General features: G+C 37.8%; 1 non-coding gene across 1 annotated transcript; it reads right to left on the reverse strand.

Annotated features, from left to right (window-relative positions):
* Positions 1-18,177: 18,177 nt before the first annotated feature.
* On the reverse strand, positions 18,178-18,250 carry TRNAV-CAC (transfer RNA valine (anticodon CAC)). Its single transcript has one exon. It is a non-coding gene; the product is annotated as a tRNA-Val (tRNA).
* Positions 18,251-20,137: the final 1,887 nt, after the last annotated feature.

The following is a 20,137-nucleotide window of genomic DNA, read 5'->3' on the forward strand; positions in this document are numbered from 1 at the left end:
ACTAAAGAAAGGCCTCACACAGAAATGAAGACCCAACACAGCAAAAATAAATAAATAAATTAATAAACTCCTACCCCCAACATCTTCTAAAAAAAAAAAAACAAAAAAGAAAGAGGAATAGCAGCAACTTAGATGAATAAATAAAAAAAAAAAAGCCTACCTAGGGAGAAAAAAGACCTGTATGCAGAAGACTATAAGACACTGATGAAAGAGATTAAAGATGATACAAACAGATGGAGAGATATACCATGTTCTTGGATTGGAAGAATCAATATTGTGAAAATGACTGTACTACCCAAAGCAATCTACACATTCAATGCAATCCCTATCAAATTACCAATGGCATTTTTTACAGAACTAGAACAAAAAATCCTAAAATTTGTATGGAGACACAAAAGATCCCAAATAGCCAAAGCAGTCTTGAGGGAAATAAACAGAGCTGGAGGAATCAGACTCCCTGACTTCAGACTATACTACAAAGCTACAGTAATCAAGACAATATGGTACTGGCACAAAAACAGAAATATAGATCAATGGAACAGGATAGAAAGCCCAGAGATAAACCCACACACCTATGGTCAACTAATCTATGACAAAGGAGGCAAGGATATACAATGGAGAAAAGACAGTCTCTTCAATAAGTGGTGCTGGGAAAAGTAGACAGCTACATGTAAAAGAATGAAATTAGAACACTCCCTAACACCATACACAAAAATAAACTCAAAATGGATTAGAGACCTAAATATAAGACTGGACACTATAAAACTCTTAGAGGAAAACATAGGAAGAACACTCTTTGACATAAATCACAGCAAGATCTTTTTTGATCCATCTCCTAGACTAATGGAAATAAAAACAAAAGTAAACAAATGGGACCTAATGAAATTTAAAGGCTTTTGCACAGCAAAGGAAACTACAAACAAGACAAAAAGACAACCCTCAGAATGGGATAAAATATTTGCAAACGAATCAACAGACAAAGGATTAATCTCTAAAATATATAAACAGCTCATGCAGCTCAATATTAAAAAAACAAACAACCCAATCCAAAAATGGGCAGAAGACCTAAATAGACATTTGTCCAAAGAAGATATACAGATGGCCAAGAAGCACATGAAAAGCTGCTCAACATCACTAATTATTAGAGAAATTCAAATCAAAACCACAGTCACCTCACACCAGTTAGAATGGGCATCATCAGAAAATCTACAAACAAATGCTGGAGAGGGTGTGGAGAAAAAGGGACCCTCTTGCGCTGTTGGTGGGAATGTAAACTGATACAGCCACTATAGAGAATAGTATGGAGGTTCCTTAAAAACTAAAAATAGAATTACCATATGACCCAGGAATCCTAATACTGGGCATATACCCAAAGAAAACCATAATTCCAAAAGACACATGCACCCCAATGTTCATTGCAGCACTATTTACAATACCCAGGTCATGGAAGCAACCTAAACACCCATTAACAGACGAATGGATAAAGAAGATGTGGTACATATATACCATGGAATATTATTCAGCCATAAAAAGGAACGAAATTGGGTCATTTGTAGAGATGTGGATGAATCTAGAGACTGTCATACAGAGTGAAGTAAGTCAGAAAGAGAAAAACAAATATATATTAATGCATGTATGTGGAACCTAGAAAAATGGTACAGATGAACCAGTTTGCAGGGAAGAAACTGAGACACAGATGCAGCGAACAAACTTATGGACACCAAGGGGGGAAAGCGGCGGGGGTGGGGGTGGTGGTTCTGTGATGAATTGGGAGATTGGGATTGATATATATACACTAATATGTATAAAGTGGACAACTAATAATAATGTGCTGTATAAAAAAACAAATAAGATAAAATTCAAAAAAAAATAAGAGGAGCAGGCAATGTTTTGAAGAAATGATACAATCTACCACAACTGCTAACAGGAAGGTCCAGAATCTGACATCTTGTGGGGGTTTTTAAATAAATTTATTTATTTATTTGGGCTACATTGGGTCTTCTTTTCTGTGCATGGGTTTTCTCTAGTTGTGGTGAGCTGGGGCTCCTCTTCATTGCGGTGTGTGGGCTTCTCATTGTGGTGGCTTCTCTTGTTGCGGAGCACAGGCTCTAGGCGCACAGGCTTCAGTAGCTGTCGCACTCGGGCTCAGTAGTTGTGGCTTGAGGGCTCTAGAGCGCACGCTCAGTAGTTGTGGTGCATGGGCCTAGTTGCTCTGCAGCATGTGGGATCTTCCTGGACCAGGGATCAAACCTGTGTCCCCTGCACTGGCAGGCAGATTCTTAACCACTGCACCACCAGGGAAGTCCTCCAGAATCTGACATCTGTAATAAATGTTTAGCTTCCCTGAGTTAATCCTATACTGTAATTGTATGAAAGTAAGTTCCTGTGTCAATCAAACTGACAAAATATTCAGCAACACTCTTCCTTCAGTCATTTACTAATTCCAACATCTCAACTTTAATAAAGGATGATGGGGATGGGGGTAAATGAGGGCAGTAAAAGAGAGCTATAAATAAAACAGTGAAGCAGCAACACACTTCCAAATTCACCCAAACGTGGTTATAGTCATCAGCAGCATTTCTACTCTGAGTTTGGCAAACATTCAGGAGGGATGTCTGAAGATAAGGACTGGGCCTTTAAGTAAGACCATGTGAACTAACATTCTCCCTCGCTGCTTCTTATGTTTACCACTCTTATTCACCATCACCACCACCATCATCATCATTATCATCATCATTATAGATATCATGAACAGTATAATTATTATTAGTCATGCTTCTCTCCTTCTCCCATTTGTGATGCTCTTGTATGTATTTATAGGAATCACTTTAAATTTGTTCTGGTAGAAGATGTAAGGCTGTCATACCTATATTATTTAGTTATTTTTAAAACAAAATCTGACAATGTGAACAGTACTAAAATGAGAGTGTGAAAGAATTAAGATAAACCCAAGTTTAATCAGAAAGGTTTAATTCAGGGAAGAGTCTGGGAGTTATCATGAGTAAGTGGCAGCCTCAGGAATGGAAGAAAGGGCACTGCTGAAGGCCAGAAATGAAGCCCTGTTTTTGCAAGACCACATTTAATTGAAAAATAATCAAAACATTAATCGAAACAAATACGGAGGGCCAAAATGCAGAATGAAAAATGATCTAAGCAGCAAAGAGGGGTCAAACATGGAGAAGATAAGCACAGGAAAATCCCTAGGGAGACACAGATTGATGAGCTCTCCATACTGAAGGACACTGCATGTCCAGTCCCTTCCTGCCTTTCCAGAAATAATAACGCCACGCTCCCAGACTGACCAGAGGTTAAGCGTGCCACATTTCCCAGTCATGGCCATGTTACTTAATGCTAGTTTTGAAATTAAAAACCCTTACATATATTAAAAAATAGAAAGCAAAATCCACACAACTTGTAAAATGAAACCTGGGACTTCGAAGACATTGCTTTTCTCCAAAGAGCCACTTTATGCTAGTCCGTAGTTCTTGGGGTACACATTTACTCTCTCTCCTCTGCCGTTGGGAGCAAGTTGGAGAAGCATCAGCCCAGGAAATGATAATCCAAGCTTTCATGGAAACCATTAGAACTAGTAACAAGAACTGTAAATCCAAGAATGTTTATGCTTAAGGGTGAATGTGTATGGAGTTATTACATCCAGAAAATCTTCAAAACAATGCAGTGTTTCTGATATATCCCACTCTCTGGTATCACTGAAATAGCTAAAATATGCTTTTATAAAAGAAGTTTGGTTTTGGTTTTGATTTTGATAAGCCTTTTCACCCACTGAAATCACAAGCGACCTGTTTGAGGTGGCTCACCTCACACGCTGAGTCTATTTTCTGGAGGGTTCTTTAAAATCTCAATACTCCCACCTGGTGGACATAAAGAGTTAAGGTCAGTCAGGGTGGCAATGTGTCCCCCAAAATATATTTGGGGGTGCCGAGTCCTCTGGTCACAATGGTGGACCCCAGGGCCCAAGGCTAAGGGCAAATGGGGGAGCCGTCTGTGCTGTGGCCACACAGTGTTTAAAGGAAAGGAGGTGCGGGGAAAGTGACACGGGCCTGAAAACAGCGCCCTCCTCAATCCCTGATGCCGGGATTGAGTAACTGTATGTCATCGGCACAGAGCCTGCCACATGGTAAATACTTAATATTAGTAGATGCTTTTATTATCATTAGTCTAAGATGAAGACATGTGGTGGGAGCCCATGGAAATAAAAGACTAACCCAAACTCCACTTTTAAAGGGAACTGTGGTTGTTGAGGGCAGATCTGAGAGGTAAGATGATATACAGAAGGTAGACTCCCTCTCCCAGCACAGAAGTTTCACATGAGAAAACAGAGAGTGAGACTACGAATTTGATGAAATTTAATGAATGTGGAGAGAAGCTCTTATCTGAGGCCTGAGCTCACATCTTGTTACATATCATAAATTCCCACAGAAGAAAGGACCCAGTTAAGATTATACATATGGAACAGGCTTCGATTATAATTCTGAGAGTCTCTACATGGAATAAAATCTCTAGGTATAATGAATGTGAAAACACTTCAGTCCTTGCTCCCCTTGTTCTACATCACACAACCCACACTCGGAGTGTCTCCAGCACCTTGCTGGGCAGAAACCTCACAAGCATAATGAATGTATGACCCTTCAGACCCTCCTGAACATCAGAGAGCTCACACTGGAAGTAGAGTCCAACTTTGCATCTCTTTCCTCCCCGACCACTCAGATACTCATTAGCTATGTGCCCACATATTTTTGGCTCTCGATTATATCTGGGTTAAGACAAAGAGTCTGCTGTTGATCAAATCCTTTTAGTACTAACTTCTAATGGCTCATCTGGGCTTATAGACCATAGCCACAACTGTCCAAAATGTCTCTCTGCGAATTTTTGAAGTTCTAGGCAGGAAGCTGAAGGACCTCAGGGCACAAGATATGCTTTTATCTTCCTTCCAGGAAAAGGCTGTGTCTTTGTAAGATAAAGGAGGATGTGAGAAGTGACCAGCCAGCTTTCTTTATGGGTAGGGATGAATATGGATTTCTGGGATAGTGAACTCCTGCAGAGGCTGGAGTGTTTTTGCATGGCTGGAAGAACTACGTTTGGCAGAAAAGTGCCAACCTGAAATTTGCAGGGAAGGAAAAATGCCCAGATAAAACTGTACTCATACGGAGAATACCATGAGAAGAACAACAACGTTACAGAAGACTGGTAAGTCTTGGCAGAAAACAAGGAATTGAATTGGGAACAGTACTAGGACCTCACATGTCTATATACAAATGAACAAAGTATAGGCTATGAATCAAGTTAACTTGAAATTTTAGCCAAAGGAGAGGAATGCTATGTCAGACAAAGAAGATATGGTGAAAAGGGACAAACAGCTAGAACTCGGTGATGGAAGAGTATATCATGTCTAATAGAAACACTAGCTAACATTTATCGAGCACTTACTATATGTCACATATGGTCACGTATATTCAAGGTATTTTGCAGGTATTATTATCTGTATTTTGCAGACAGGAGACTGAGGCACAGAAAGGTGATGCAACTAGGATTTAAATGCAACACTCTGGCATCAGTGTCCAAGTTTTTAAGCACTGTTTCTCTAACAGATTAGAGCTATCCAATATGGGCTGAGAGAAATTCATAAGCTACAGAGTGGAATCATTGTGAGATGATCTCAGTTGGAAGTAAAATGAGAGAGAGAAAAGTGAAATTCTTATAAGATTGGCATCCTGGCCAGACATCCAGACATAATAATGCAGTTTAGTTCAGACGGAAAACTGGCACCGAGATAAATGTAGTAGAGATTGGCAATTTCGGCTCTCCAGAAAGCTGTTGTCCAAATGCCCTCCCTTCCTCCGCTTGGGTTCGAGAAGCCAAGGTTGGCAGAGACAGTTTCACACCAAGACTGCAAGGGGCGCAGATGAACCACAAGAACAGGGTGGAAACTTTGAGTTTGGAGGCAGGCAAAATGGTCCTGTTTTCAAAAAGCAGGCAGAGTGGGTTGGGGCGAGGAATCTGTAAATTATGAAGGAAGGTTTAATGTCAACCCACATCAAAATTCTGTATTTCAAAACCTAGTTTGTGAGCATTTAGAAATGAAGCCATCTGAAAACCACTGAATCATACTTCTCTTTTTGCAGGGGTGAAGATAATATTCTAGATGTAAATCAATGGTTTCCTGTTCCTTCAACGCCAGCCTTTCCTGCCTAGAATCCACTGTGCCCGCCAGGTTAGAAAGTGTACCAACCATCTCAGCACACCAGATGTGCTGGCAATGGGGAATCTGGAATCAGTCCTTCTGTCACCGACCGGACAGCCAGTAAAATTCGGATTGACTGCCTATTTCTACTCATTGCTGTGTTGGCCTAGACCCTATGACTAGGCTTCTAGCCCAGTTGCTTCGCCTTCCTCTCTAATTCTAGTGTGTCCTGGAGGCTTACCCTTTGCTCTAACCCACTGGTCCAGCTTCCTTTAGTTCCAGCCACTGACCCATTGTCAATGGACTGACGGCCCACACAGTGTTATCTATTGCATGTCTATGTCTTTCTCTAAAAGAAAAAGGAAATGGTAGAATTACTGCTTATGTGCAGTTTCGATGTTAGTAGATACTGCCAAGTTGCCCTCCAATGTATCTGTTCAGATTCACACGCCTGCCAGAGTGTATGAGAGGACTCTCTCACCCACACCCATGCCAACAACACCACTTTTTAAGTGGAATATTATCAAATTGGAGCCCTTCCAGAGGAGAGCAAACAGAATGGTAGAGTACGGCATCTTCTAAAAGAAACTTCAGATGTTTAATCTAGAAGAGAGAAATTTTAAAGAACCCACATGTGAAAGAATTCAAATTATTCTTTATCATCTCTAGTGTGGGTAAAGTTCTGCTTTCCCACACACAGCTACAAGGCAAGTAAGTCCACCCACACCTGGTTCTAAATTCCATGTTATTACATGTTCCTAAAGATACTAATGACTCAAATCATTTGCATAATGACCATAGGACAAAATACCAACTGAGTAACCTATCTTTTTTGGTATCATGTTTGCTAAGGAGCTGACTCCATCTTATAAGGTAATTGTAACAATGTAATAACTTCTCAGCTTTTATTTGCACCCTGATATTAAGATGACATGTCTTAGATAAAAATTGTCTAATAGCCAATTAATTTGTGAAAAGATGTTCAATCTCATCAATAATTTTTAAACTACAAGTAAGAGGTTTTTTTTCAACCTGTTAGACTGGAAAATATATTAAGAAACCAATAAAAGCTTTTTGCAAAGGTGTAAGGAAATGAACACTTTGCTGTACTGTTGGGTAGAGTATAAATGGGTATAACCCTTCTGGAAATAAATCTAACAATGACAGAAATACAAAATGTGCACACGCTCTAACTCAAGAGTTCTATTTCTAGGAATTCATCCTAAGAAAATAATTATGGATATGCACAATGACTGAGTTAATAAGGACATCCAAAGTCATTCATTTATACTAATGAATAATTGAAAACAATCTAAATCGCCATCTATGCACAGTTTGTTATGTAAATTATGGTATTAGGTATGATGGAATACATGTAGCCATTAAAATGTTGAAGTAGATCTGTGTGCTGGATTATTTCCCATTTTACTCCACCCCCAGCTCTATTTTTCACCCTTGTCCACCCTGCCTGGTGCCCCAGGAGCGGCATGAATGGGTTGCCTTGTCTCTGGCTTCTGGCTGGGTTTGGTCGCTGGGAGGAACTGGTAGGAAATGAATAGTTGGGCAGATTGTACAATCTGAGTATTTCATCCTGTTTCCTCTCTGCTGAGTCACCCCTGGTGCCTGTGGCCCTCTTCCAAAGACCTCAGCCTCTGTTAAGTGGCCTTGTCCTGCCACTACTCCTAGGTCCTAGTAACCACACTTCCCTTTACTCTTTAGGCCTAGGGGTGATAACAGCTTCGGCCCCCCCTTGTCACTATGCTTGCGGAGCTTCACCAGCCTTTGCTGGTTTCCCTTGATCTTACCACAGTTCTGTAATACAGGTTTAGCTTCTGCCATCCACTCTTGACAGTTCAAAGACAAAGGAGTAAGGAAATGCAGAGAATTTCACCTTAACTAGTCCAAAATTGTATATCAAAACATATGTTGCTGCTTATGGGACACAACAAAATTTAGATGCATGCAGAATTTAAAACGCACAAAAATTTGCAGCTTTTTATACTAACTATTGTACCTTGTTTTAGAGTGCCATTTAAAAAGAAAAGTATCAAGCTGAGAGTTGAAGAAGAAAAAGTAATCTGTTACAAAACACTTTGATAAGCAAATGGGAATATGTCCTGAAGTGTCAGGGTGATAAGAAGGACCCCCAGACAACCACGGATTTAAATAAAGCAGTAAGAATCCCATTAAGTGGAGAAAGGTCAGGTATCTAAACAATCACATAATTACCTTCTTTAATATACTTTCAAAATAAAAACATATAAGGTGATCAGCCTTAATTTTAAAACTTCAGGGAAGATTTTTAAATGAGAATAGCTTTTCTCTCAATATCAAGACATATTTCTTATACATTATGTTTCAAAACATTTTTTCTAAATATATAAGATCTTATCAAGGTTAGCTTTTAAACACTAATAATTTAGATTATAGCTGGGATAGGAACAATCTCTAAGAAGCACTGGACTTATTTTCATAGGTAATATGGATTCCCTCTACCAACAAGGCAGAAGTTACCTTCTAAATCTGTTTTATAAAATGCAGACCAAGGCCCAGGAGTGGGTCCTGAAATCAATTTAGTGGATGGAGTGGGAAGGGGCAAGCAGTATTTTTTAATGACATAAAAGAGACTAGAAGAGAATTAGATTAAAATAGAAAATATCAGAGTGTATTTCACATAAGTATACTTTATAATGAAATGTGTTTATTTTCATGTACATGTCTGTGTACTGGGTCACAAGACAAAATGCATTTCTTACTGTGAATCTTGGTCAAAACTGTTTGAAAGTCTCTATTTTGGTCTATGATAACCTCTGCTAATAATTTTACTGCTTTCAACCAAGGCTATATAGTGAAGCTAATAAAAGCAGCAGACAGAAGTAAAGGTGAAGATCAAAGCAGAACAAATTTATAGCAAGTGTGTTAGAATAGGGAACATTTTACTGTTATTATCCTAAAAAGAATCTTCAAAAGGATAAAAGCCATGCTATTTGACTGCCATGGCTATAATGGCATTAGCTATAACTTTTGAAGCAGAGTGAGAATATGTACATGAAGAGCTGTATTGGATAATTAGTAACTTATCTTTTCTGATACTTCTCTGAGACAGGCTATTCATTAAACTATTTTCAAGAAATGTCTGGTGTGATTACAAATAACAGGGTCCAAGTTAAAAAGTAATGTGAATAAAAATTGTCAAAAACATCGTTATATAAGAAAAGCAAATAAGAAAAACAACATACAGAGTAGGTTCCAATTTATGGTCCAAAAAATAATACACAAATATGCCATCAGGTATATAAAAATGTGCTCAGCATCACTAATTATCAGGGAAATGCAAATCAACACTATGAGATATAACTTCACACCTATTAGGAGGCTTATTATTAAAAAAAACAAAGATAACAAGTGTTGTAGAGGGTTTGGAGAAAAGGGAACGCATATGCACTGTTGGTGGGAATGTAAATTGGTGCAGCCACTATGGAGAACAGTATGGCAATTCTTCAGAAATATAAAAACAGAACTACCATACGACCCAGCAATGCCACTCTTGGTAATATATAAGGAAAAAAAACAAAAACACTAATTCAAAAAGATACATGCACCCCAATGTTCATAGCAGCATTATTTACAATTATCAAGATACGGAAGCAACCTAAGTGTCCATCAACAGGTGAATGGACAAACAAGATGTGGTGTATATATACGATGGAATACTATTCAGAGATAAAAAAGAACAGAATTTCACCATTTGCTGCAATATGGATGGACTTGGGGGGCATTATGCTAAGTGAAATAAGAGAGAGGAAGACAAATACTGCAAGATATGACATATATGTGGAATCTAAAAAATACAACAAACTAGTGAATATAACAAAAAAGAAGCAGACTCAACAGATATAGAGAGCAAAGTAGTGGTTACCAGGTTGGGGGGGTGGGAGCGGGCAGTGTAAGGGCAGGGGAGTGGGAAGTACAGACTGTTGGGTATAAGATAAGCTCAAGGATATATTGTACAACATGAGGAATAAAGCCAATATTTTGTAATAACTTTGAAACTGTATAAAAATTTTAATAAACAAACAAATAAATAAATAAAGGACAACTTAAACAGCCTTGCAATACTAAGGCATTTTAGTCTGAGCATAAAGACTTGTTTCCTATGATGTTTTGTTTGGCCAGCATGGTATTTTACAAACCTGTGGACAAGCACATCTAAAAATAGAGCCGGTACGTGCAGCCAGCCATAGTCTTCACCCCTCACCCCATGTGCACCCCTCACCGACATGTGAGTGTGCACAGTCACACACACACACACACATACCTCTACACACATACACACAAACACACAATCACAGAAACACACACAACTGTTCATATAATCCACAATCATACACACATACACACACAAAACTACAAATACACACAACCATACAAACACACACAACCATATACACACAACTGTATGTACAATCCAAAAACACACACAATCATACACACATACACACACAACTACAAGTATACACATAACTACAAACACACAGCTACAAATATACACACAACCACAAACACACACAACTGCACATACAATCCACAAACACACTCAACCACACACACATATATATACAACTACATACATACACACAAACACACATAACCACATACCTACACACAAACACACATAGCTTTATGCCTTTATGCCACCTACCTGACCTTTGAAGGAATCTGAGTTTGTGTCCCCTTTGTTAGAATTTCAACCAAACAGAGGGGACATGAAACAATTTTTAAGAAACTTAGAAGCAGCTGAAGAAAATCTATGATCCACACAAAATTAATAAGTTTAGGAGATAATGTCATCCAGAGCAACAGAGAGGGGATTACTGGAATTACTAAATTAATCCAAACATATATGTATTTGTGATATGTAAAATTCCTATTTTTATTTGTTCTCCTTCAAAGATTATGCCTTTTTTGATATTGCCTCAGACCAAAAACCGGCAGGATAATGATATGGTCATGACATCGATAACTTATATTTGTGAGTGCAATTTTAACTTTTTAAGTACTTTCACATCTGGGTACAAGGCTCTAGGACAGAAATAAGAGCAATTAAAATCATGTACAAGGCCAACAAAAACTGAAATGGCCACGTAATTAAATAACATATTTTAAAGCTCATATTGAAACATCAAAAGAAAAACACTTTAAAAAGAAAACCTCATTATATTGCCCACTTTACATTCCCAGAAACCTCTCCAATTATTCCTTAGTTCCAAAGAATTTCACTGACTGCTTAATCTTTGTTCTCCCGGGATGCTGTTGAGGAACAAATATATTTCCCAGAAATCTTAGCACATAGTGAGTCCCTCAAGGCACTCCAAATCCTAATCGTGTTTACTATGCAGTGTTTGGAACTCAGTAAATAGAATGACTAAGAAAACCATTTTGGCCATTACAATGTGATTTCAGATGATTCTTATCAAATTTTATCATGGTTTTATGAATAATTATGAGTAGTCCAATAAAAAGCCTATATGTACTTCAGGTCCCACATAAAAATTAACACTGTGATAATCTACTGTTAGCATAAATCATATCCAATTAGCATCTATGTTGACTGGAAATTCATCTTTTCCAAATCTTGAAGAATTCAGAAACACCAATACATTAATAGTATGGAGGAGGGATAAATATGTTGAGTAATTTAGGCATTTGTTACTTGAGAAATTTGAAATGAACAGAGCTATTCTCATTTAAAAATTGAGGTGAACAGACTCTGTCCACATGAAATTATACATACATAGATGGACATGAGAAGCGCTCTTCTTATAGCCATCCTATACGTACACACCTGTCATTCTCAGCACAAGCTTCCATCATAAAGGTGGGCTAACGTTCCAGGGCACTGCTGGAGTGGAGGCCACCGTGATCATGCTTCAAGCAATAGGAAAGAGAAAGGCAGAAAGGGCAATAGGGCATGTCCTAGCACTTTCTCCTTTTAAAGAGAGAACATTGTCCAGCAATGTTTGCTTTTAATTCATTGGCAAGGGAGTCTCACGTGTACAACTCAGAATAAAATCAGGTTTCTTCCATAGAGGCTCAAGAAATATGAAAGTTGTAAGAGCTAGCTGGTTGGCCCTAATATAGCCTAACCCCTCAAGAATCATGGTTAAAGAAATAGCTTCTTGGAGAATTTTCATAGTCAGTCATCCCAAAGACATAATTAAAAGGAACATTTGTCACTTGTTTCCCAGCATCCATTCTGCCTTTTCTCAACAACATCCCTGGTTTTCATTTGGGTATCCAGCCCTATCCCACTCTTAGTCCATGTGGTCCAGTGCAGGCCCATCCCTAGTTTTAGGGATGCAACACATTACCCAGGCTTAGGCCTGATCAGCCCACTGCTGGCCAAGTGATTGGTTCGTGAGGTAAGCACATGACCTAAGTTAGTCCAATCAGAGTGAATCTCAAGACTTTTACTAGAATGTAAACCCAATGAAAGTAGGGAACTTCCTTCCTTGTCTTATTTGCACTGCTTCCACAGCATCTAAAACAATGTCTGGAACAAAGTAGATACTTAATAAATATGACTGAATGCTAAATATCTGAAAATGGAGCTAAAAGTTGAAGGAAAAATTCAATTTTAATGACATTGTTTGAATCTCTGTACCTCAGCTAAATTTACCCCTAGGTCATTCAGTCAATAAATTTTCTTTGTTTGCTTATACCAGTTTGAGCTTGGATTTCTCTTACTTGCAACCAAAAGGCAATAGGGAAATAGGCAGGACAAGCAGTCTAACCCAGTAAGGGTTTGATAATTCATTAGGTTCAGAATATGTCAATCATTTGGCAAAAGAGATAAAAACAGACAGGCAATTTAATGAGTAGAACTTTGTAGCATGAAGAGATGAGGATTCATCCTCCAATGACATGTTTTGTTTTTTAAAAATCAGTGAGACTTTTCAACAAATTGTGCTAGACATCCACATGCAAAAAATGAATCTAGACACAGACCTTTCTCCTTTCACAAAAATCAACTCAAAATGGATCATAGGCCTAAATGTAAAATGCAAAAGTATAAAACTCCTAGAAGGTAACATAGGAGAAAATCTAGATAAAACACCAAATCATGACCCATAAAGGAAAAAAATTGATAAGTTGGACTTTATTAAAATTAAAAACTTCTGCCCTGCAAAAGATACTGTTAAGAGAACAAAAAGACAAGCCACAAACTGGGAGAAAATATTTGCAAAGACGTAACTGCAAATAAAGAACTTATATCCAAAGTACGTAAAGAACACCTAAAACTCAACAGTGAGAAAAAACCCAATTTAAAAATGAGCAAAAGATCTAAACAGACACCTCCGCTAAATACCTTACCTCATCTGTAAATGTTCTTTGGCAGCTTCTTACAAAACTAAATATATTCTTACCATATGATCCAGCAATTGTGCTCCTTGGTATTTACCTGAATGGGTTGAACACTATGTCCACATGAAAACCTGCATACAGATGTTTGTAGCAGCTTTATTAATTATTACCAAAACTTGGAAGCAACAAGATGCCCTTTCAATAGGTAAATGGATAAAAAAAATGTGGTATATCCAGATAATGGAATATGATTTGAAACAAATAAATAAAAATTAATGTTTAAATAATCAATGAGAATAAATTTTATAGTAATATTCCCCCTACCTTTATATAACTTTCAAATTTCTATAACAAAAAAATTTATACAGTGTACATATCTAGAAATTCCATATCTAGGATTTTATCCTTATAGATATATGGAAACATTAATCAAAAATTTATGTCAAAGGACTATGTAGTGCTGTTAGGAATAGCAAAAGCCAGGGAACAATTAAATATCCATTACAAAAGAATTGGATAAGTAAATTGTGCTTCCTTTACACGTGGAATACTACAAGGCAGTTAAAAAAGCAGCAGCCTCTTTGTAGAATGTAAATAAGCTCCGTGAGGAAAGGAATTGTTCTTTTTTGATTCACTAATATATCCCAAATAACTAGTATTGTGCCTAGCACATGAAGAGTGCTCAATAAACATTTGTTGACTAAATGAGTAGGGAATAATTGTTATACTTTTTTAAAGCAAGGAACAGGGACTTCCCTGGTGGCACAGTGGTTAAGAATTCGCCTGCCAATGCAGGAGACACGGGTTCAAAGCCCTGGTCCGAGAAAATCCCACATGCCGCAGAGCAACTAGGCCCATGCGCCACAACTACTGAGTCTGAGCTCTAGAGCCCAAGAGCCACAACTACTAAACCTGCGTGCCACAACTACTGAGGTCCGTGCGAATAGAGCCCATGCTCCACAACAAGAGAAGCCACCACAATGAGAAGCCCAGGCACCGCAACAAAGAGTAGCCCCCGTTCACCGCAACAAGAGAACGCCCACACACAGCAACAAAGACCCAACGCAGCCAAAAAAAAAAAAAAAAAAAAAATCCAATAAATAAATAAATAAATAAAGCAAGGAACAAAAAATGTGGGTATAGTGTGGCTTCATTTATGTAAATTAAAAAGATATAAATATATATGCATGAATATGTATTTTTTTACTCTACAAGGATACATATGAATCTGGTAACCAGGAAGAAGAAATGGAGACGGGTATTTAGGGAAAGGAAGAGGATTTAACCTCACTGTGGTCAACAAAAATAATCAATAAGGAACTGAAGAATGCTTCAATAGAAAAATGGGCAAGATATGAATAGGCAACTCACAAAAGAAGAAAGAGAAATGATCAATACTCAAACTAATAATAGAATGAATCCCAGTAAAAACAAATAATCGCTTTTACCTATCAAATTTATAGATTAAAAAGATCGTCAAAATGTAGAGTTAACAAGGGTAGAGGGAAACGGCACATTCGTTCACTGTTGATGACAGTATAAATTAGTATATCCTTTCTGGAGGGCAAATCAGCCTTCAACAATTTGTAACAAAATGTATAATAAAGTTAGATACCTTCCTTGCCTTTAACCCAAGGTATCTAACTGCCAAGGATAAAAGAAATGTGAAAAGTTGTTTGCACAAAGAAATTCAAAGCAATGTAGATTATGGGAATTCTCTGCTGGTCTAATGGTTAGGACTCCATGTTCTCACTGCCAAAGGGTCTGGGTTTGATCCCTGGTCAGGGAACTAAAATCCCACAAGCCGTCCAGTGCGGCCAAAAAAAAAAGCAATGTAGATTATTTTATATACACATGGAAAATTTTTTGTTTACTAATAGAAGACTAGGTATAATGAACCCAATTCCACTGTTGGGTAGAGGTGTGTGGTTATTCCCCACACCACCAAGCAATTCTTGGATACCAGTTGGGTGTCCTAACAAGTCAACTCAGTTCTGACACTGTCTACCTGGAGATAGCATCAAATCCCACAGGTTGAGGGCCCAGTCCCACAAGACGGCCACCTCCCTGCCCCACCTCCCCTTCAGAAGTCAGTCGCAAGTCCAAGTTGTTACCTGTATATCTGATCAACTAGCTATAAATCAAAGGTTCCTCCAACCCCCTCCTTTGGCTCAATTAATTTGCTAGTGTGGCTCGCAGAATTCAGAGGAACATTTTACTTACTAGATCACTGGTTTATTATAAAAGGATATAACTCAGAAACAGCCAGTTGGAAGAGATGCATAGAGCAAGGTATGGGGAAGGAATGCAGAGCTTTCATGTGCTCTCTAGACACACGACACTCCCCAGATCTCCAAATCACCAGCTTGGAAGCTCTCTGAAGCCATCTTTTTGGAATTTTTATGGAGGCTTCAATTACATAGGTATGGTTTAAATCATTGGCCATTCATGATTAAACTCAATCTCCAGCCCTTCTCCCCTCCAAGGAGGTCATGGGGATGGGACTGAAAGTTTCAACCCTCTAATCACAGGGTTGGTTCTCCTGGCAACCAGCCCCAATCCTTAGGTAGAGTTCAAAAGTCACATCATTAATGTATAAAAAGACACCTTTGTTGTTCTGTCACTTAGGAAATTCCAAGGCTTTTAGGAGCTCTGTGCCAGTAACAGGGATGAAGACCAAATATGTATTTCTTATTATTAATCACAGTATCACAGTAAGTAAATTTTAGTATGTATATTCAATGAAATATCATGCAGATATTTAAATTTGTTTATTTATATACTTCTAGATTTGGAAAGCTGTTCACAACATATTGTTGAGTAAAAGAAAACAGATTACAAAAGAAAACAACAAGAATTCCCATTAAAAAAATGAAAAGAAAAATATCTGAAACCTGCAGCAAATGTCATATTTAAAGGTTAAACATTAGAAGTACAATCATTAAGATTAGAAATAAGATAAAAGACAAGAATACCCAATTATCACAAGTAATACTCAATATTGTACTAACTGTCCTGGTCATTGCCATATGAAAAGAAATGAAATAAACTGCATAAATGCAGGTTGCAAAGCAACAAAACTCATTATTTGTACAATATGACTGACAACCTAGAAAATGCAAAGAAATCACCAAAAAAATATTATTCAATAAATAGAGGAGTTTAATAAGGGGCGAGATATAAGATCAATGTATAAAAGGCAATTGCTGTGGTTTATGTCAAAGAATGTTTTTCCTACGTTCTCCTCTAAGAGTTTTATAGTTTCTGGTCTTACAGCTAGGGGAATCAGGCTCCCTGACTTCAAACTATACTACAAAGCTACAGTAATCAAGACAGTATGGTACTGGAACAAAAACAGAAATGTAGATCAACAGTACAGGATAGAAGCCCAGAGATAAACCCACGCACATATGGTCACCTAATTTATGACAAAGGAGGCAAGAGCATACAATGGAGAAAAGACAGCCTCTTCAATAAATGGTGCTGGGAAAACTGGACAGCTACCTGTAAAAGAATGAAATTAGATCACTACCTAACACCATACACAAAAATAAACTCTAAATGCATTAAAGACCTAAATGATCCAGCAATCCCACTACTGGGCATATACCCTGAGAAAACCATAATTCAAAAGGACACATGTACCCCAATGTTCATTGCATCATTATTTACAATAGCCAGGACATAGAAACAACCTAAATGTCCAATCATAGATGAATGGATAAAGAAGATGTGGTACATATATACAATGGAATATTACTCAGCCATAAAAAGGAATGAAATTGGGTCATTTGTAGAGATATGGATGGACCTAGAGTCTGTCATACAGAGTGAAGTAAGCCAGAAAGAGAATAACAAATATCGTATATTAACACATATATGTGGAATCTAGAAAAATGGTACAGATAAACCTATTTGTAGGGCAGGAATAGACATGTAGACATAGAGAATGGACATGTAGACAAAGTGGGGGAAGGAGAGGGTGGGACGAACTGGGAGATTAGGCTTGACATAAATACACTACTGTGTGTAAAATAGATAGCTAGTGGGAACCTGCTGTATAGCACAGGAAGCTCAGCTTGGTGCCCTCTACGACCTAGATGGGTGGGATGGGGAGGGTGGGAGGAAGGTCCAAGAGGGAGGGGATATGTGTATACATATAGCTGATTCACTTCATTGTACAACAGAAACTAACACAACATTGTAAAGCAATTTTACACCAATAAAAATATAATAAGCTCAAAAATAAAATAAAATAAAAGTCAATTGCTTTCTTTTATGAGCAATAACCCCTTAGTATCCCCTATATATTATCAAGCAAAACTATAAAATACTTAAGCAGGAATATCCAAGATTGCCCATATGTGGTGAACAATCTAAGCCATCATTAAAGGACTAAAAGATGCCAATTCTTCTCCAACATTAATGTATAAATTCAATGTAATCCCAACCAGAATCCAAAGGAGTTTTACTTAATGGAAATTGACAAATTCTTAACTTCTTCTTCTTTTTTTTTTTAAATATTTAAGCCTGCGAGATCTTCGTTGCAGCATGAGGGATCTTTTTTAGTTACGGCATGCAGGCTCTTAGTTGTGGCAGGAGGGATCTAGTTCCCTGGCCAGGGATCGAACCCGGGCCCTCTGCATTGTGAGCAAAGAGTCTTAACCACTGGGCCACCAGGGAAGTCCCTGATTCTTAACTTTTTATGTGAAATACACACACACACACACACACACACACACACACACACACACAAATAGCCAAGAAAATTTTGAAAAATGAAGATAAAATGAGGGAGACGACTGTGCTACCACAAATAGTTATGGCAGTTAAACAATGTGTATATACAGTTTTAAACATCAGTATGATAAAATAAAAACAAAGTTAACACACAGACAACTGACTAGGAGAAAAAAGTTTCAACTTCCGGCTGATGAATGATTACTGATTGTATGTATATATGCGCACATGTTTAGTGATTTTATATATATATATAGTCACTATATATGTATTATGTTATGTATATATTCATTATATATGTAGTCATTATATATCTCTAGTATATATAAATTACTTATAAAAAGATAAACAACCTGTAAGAAAAATAGGTAAAAAATATGAATAGGTACTTAGAGCTGAGGAAATTAAAATGGCCAATAAACATGAAACGAGGAACAAAGTCCTCTTTGGTTCAGATCAAACCAATAAGGTTCTATTGTTTTTTGTTCACTATCATGGCAAATTTTTAAAAGACCCATAATGTCAAATAGTATAGGAAAGCAGATGGATCGATACTGGCACAGTCATTTAAGATTGAGATTGTCAGTATCTACCAACTCTTGAGATTTCTAAACCAATTAACCCAACAATCGTACTTGTATAAATACAATCTGTAGAAAAATTGGCAATGAATTTCATGTCTATCAGTAGCATATGCTTGTTAAATTGCTGAGAATTCTAGCAGCAATTTAAAATAAAGATGATTCTATTTTTATTAAAATTTTCTAAGACATATTCTCCAGTTACTATTGCTATAACAAACTCTCCCAAACTTAGTGAATTAAAACAACCACCAGGAATCAGACAGGGTACAGTGAGACTGCCTGGTCTCTGCTCCAGGAAGTCTGGAAGGAGCTGCGAGGACTCAACAGTTATTCACTGAGTTATTCATCTGTGGGGACACTCAACTACAGCCCCTACAAGGGGCCTCTCCCTTTGCCTGAGCTTCTTCAGAAAATGATGATGGCCTCAGGATACTGCAATATTACATGGTGACTCAGGGCTCCAAAAGTAGATATTCCATCAAACGATGGAGAAACTGCGTTGCCTCTCCTGACCTAGTTTCATAAGTCGGTGTCACTTCTGCCAATTTCTACTGTCGCAAGCCTGCCCAGATTCCAGGGGAAGGGATACAGACCCTATCTCTCAATGTCAAAGTCACATTGTAAGAGCATGAAAATACACAGAATATCATTTCAAAAGATGATAGCAAACTGTTAAGAACTGTTAGCTCTGAGGAGTGGGGTGAGATTATAGTAGTAGGAGATGGATGCGACCATTTGCTTTTCCTATAATGGGTTGAGACTTCACAATGAGTCCCCAGTTGAGATGTGTGAAGGACAAGAAATAGTGCGTCTGGAAAACTGCATGCAAATAAAATGGGGCATGAGACATGATTTGGTGCCAATCAAACTACCTCAGCTAGATTTCTAAAAAGCATGATCTGGTATCCAACCACTCAAATGTCAGCCACCGTGGAGATGAGTGGAAAACATCAGAATGGATGTCCTGATACTTGAGCCAGGCAGTCCAATCTGTGGCTAGACTTAGGTTGGTAAAGAGGCTGGGACCTTAACAACTCATGAGCTTCTATGCTTTTTGGTTTGTTTTGTATCACTCTAGCTTTCTAGTAAAAAGTCTCTTTAAAAAGTACAGTTTGTTCTCAACTATAAAAACAGAAAAAAAGGATATTTTCTACTTATAAGGATCCTTTTAACCAAGTTCAACTCTAGATCTTGATTCAGATTATGGGTGGGGCTACAAGCAAGAATAAAGGAAGCCTGGTATCAT

The sequence above is a fragment of the Delphinus delphis genome, chromosome 5 (assembly GCF_949987515.2).
Source record: "Delphinus delphis chromosome 5, mDelDel1.2, whole genome shotgun sequence".
Taxonomy (NCBI): domain Eukaryota; kingdom Metazoa; phylum Chordata; class Mammalia; order Artiodactyla; family Delphinidae; genus Delphinus; species Delphinus delphis.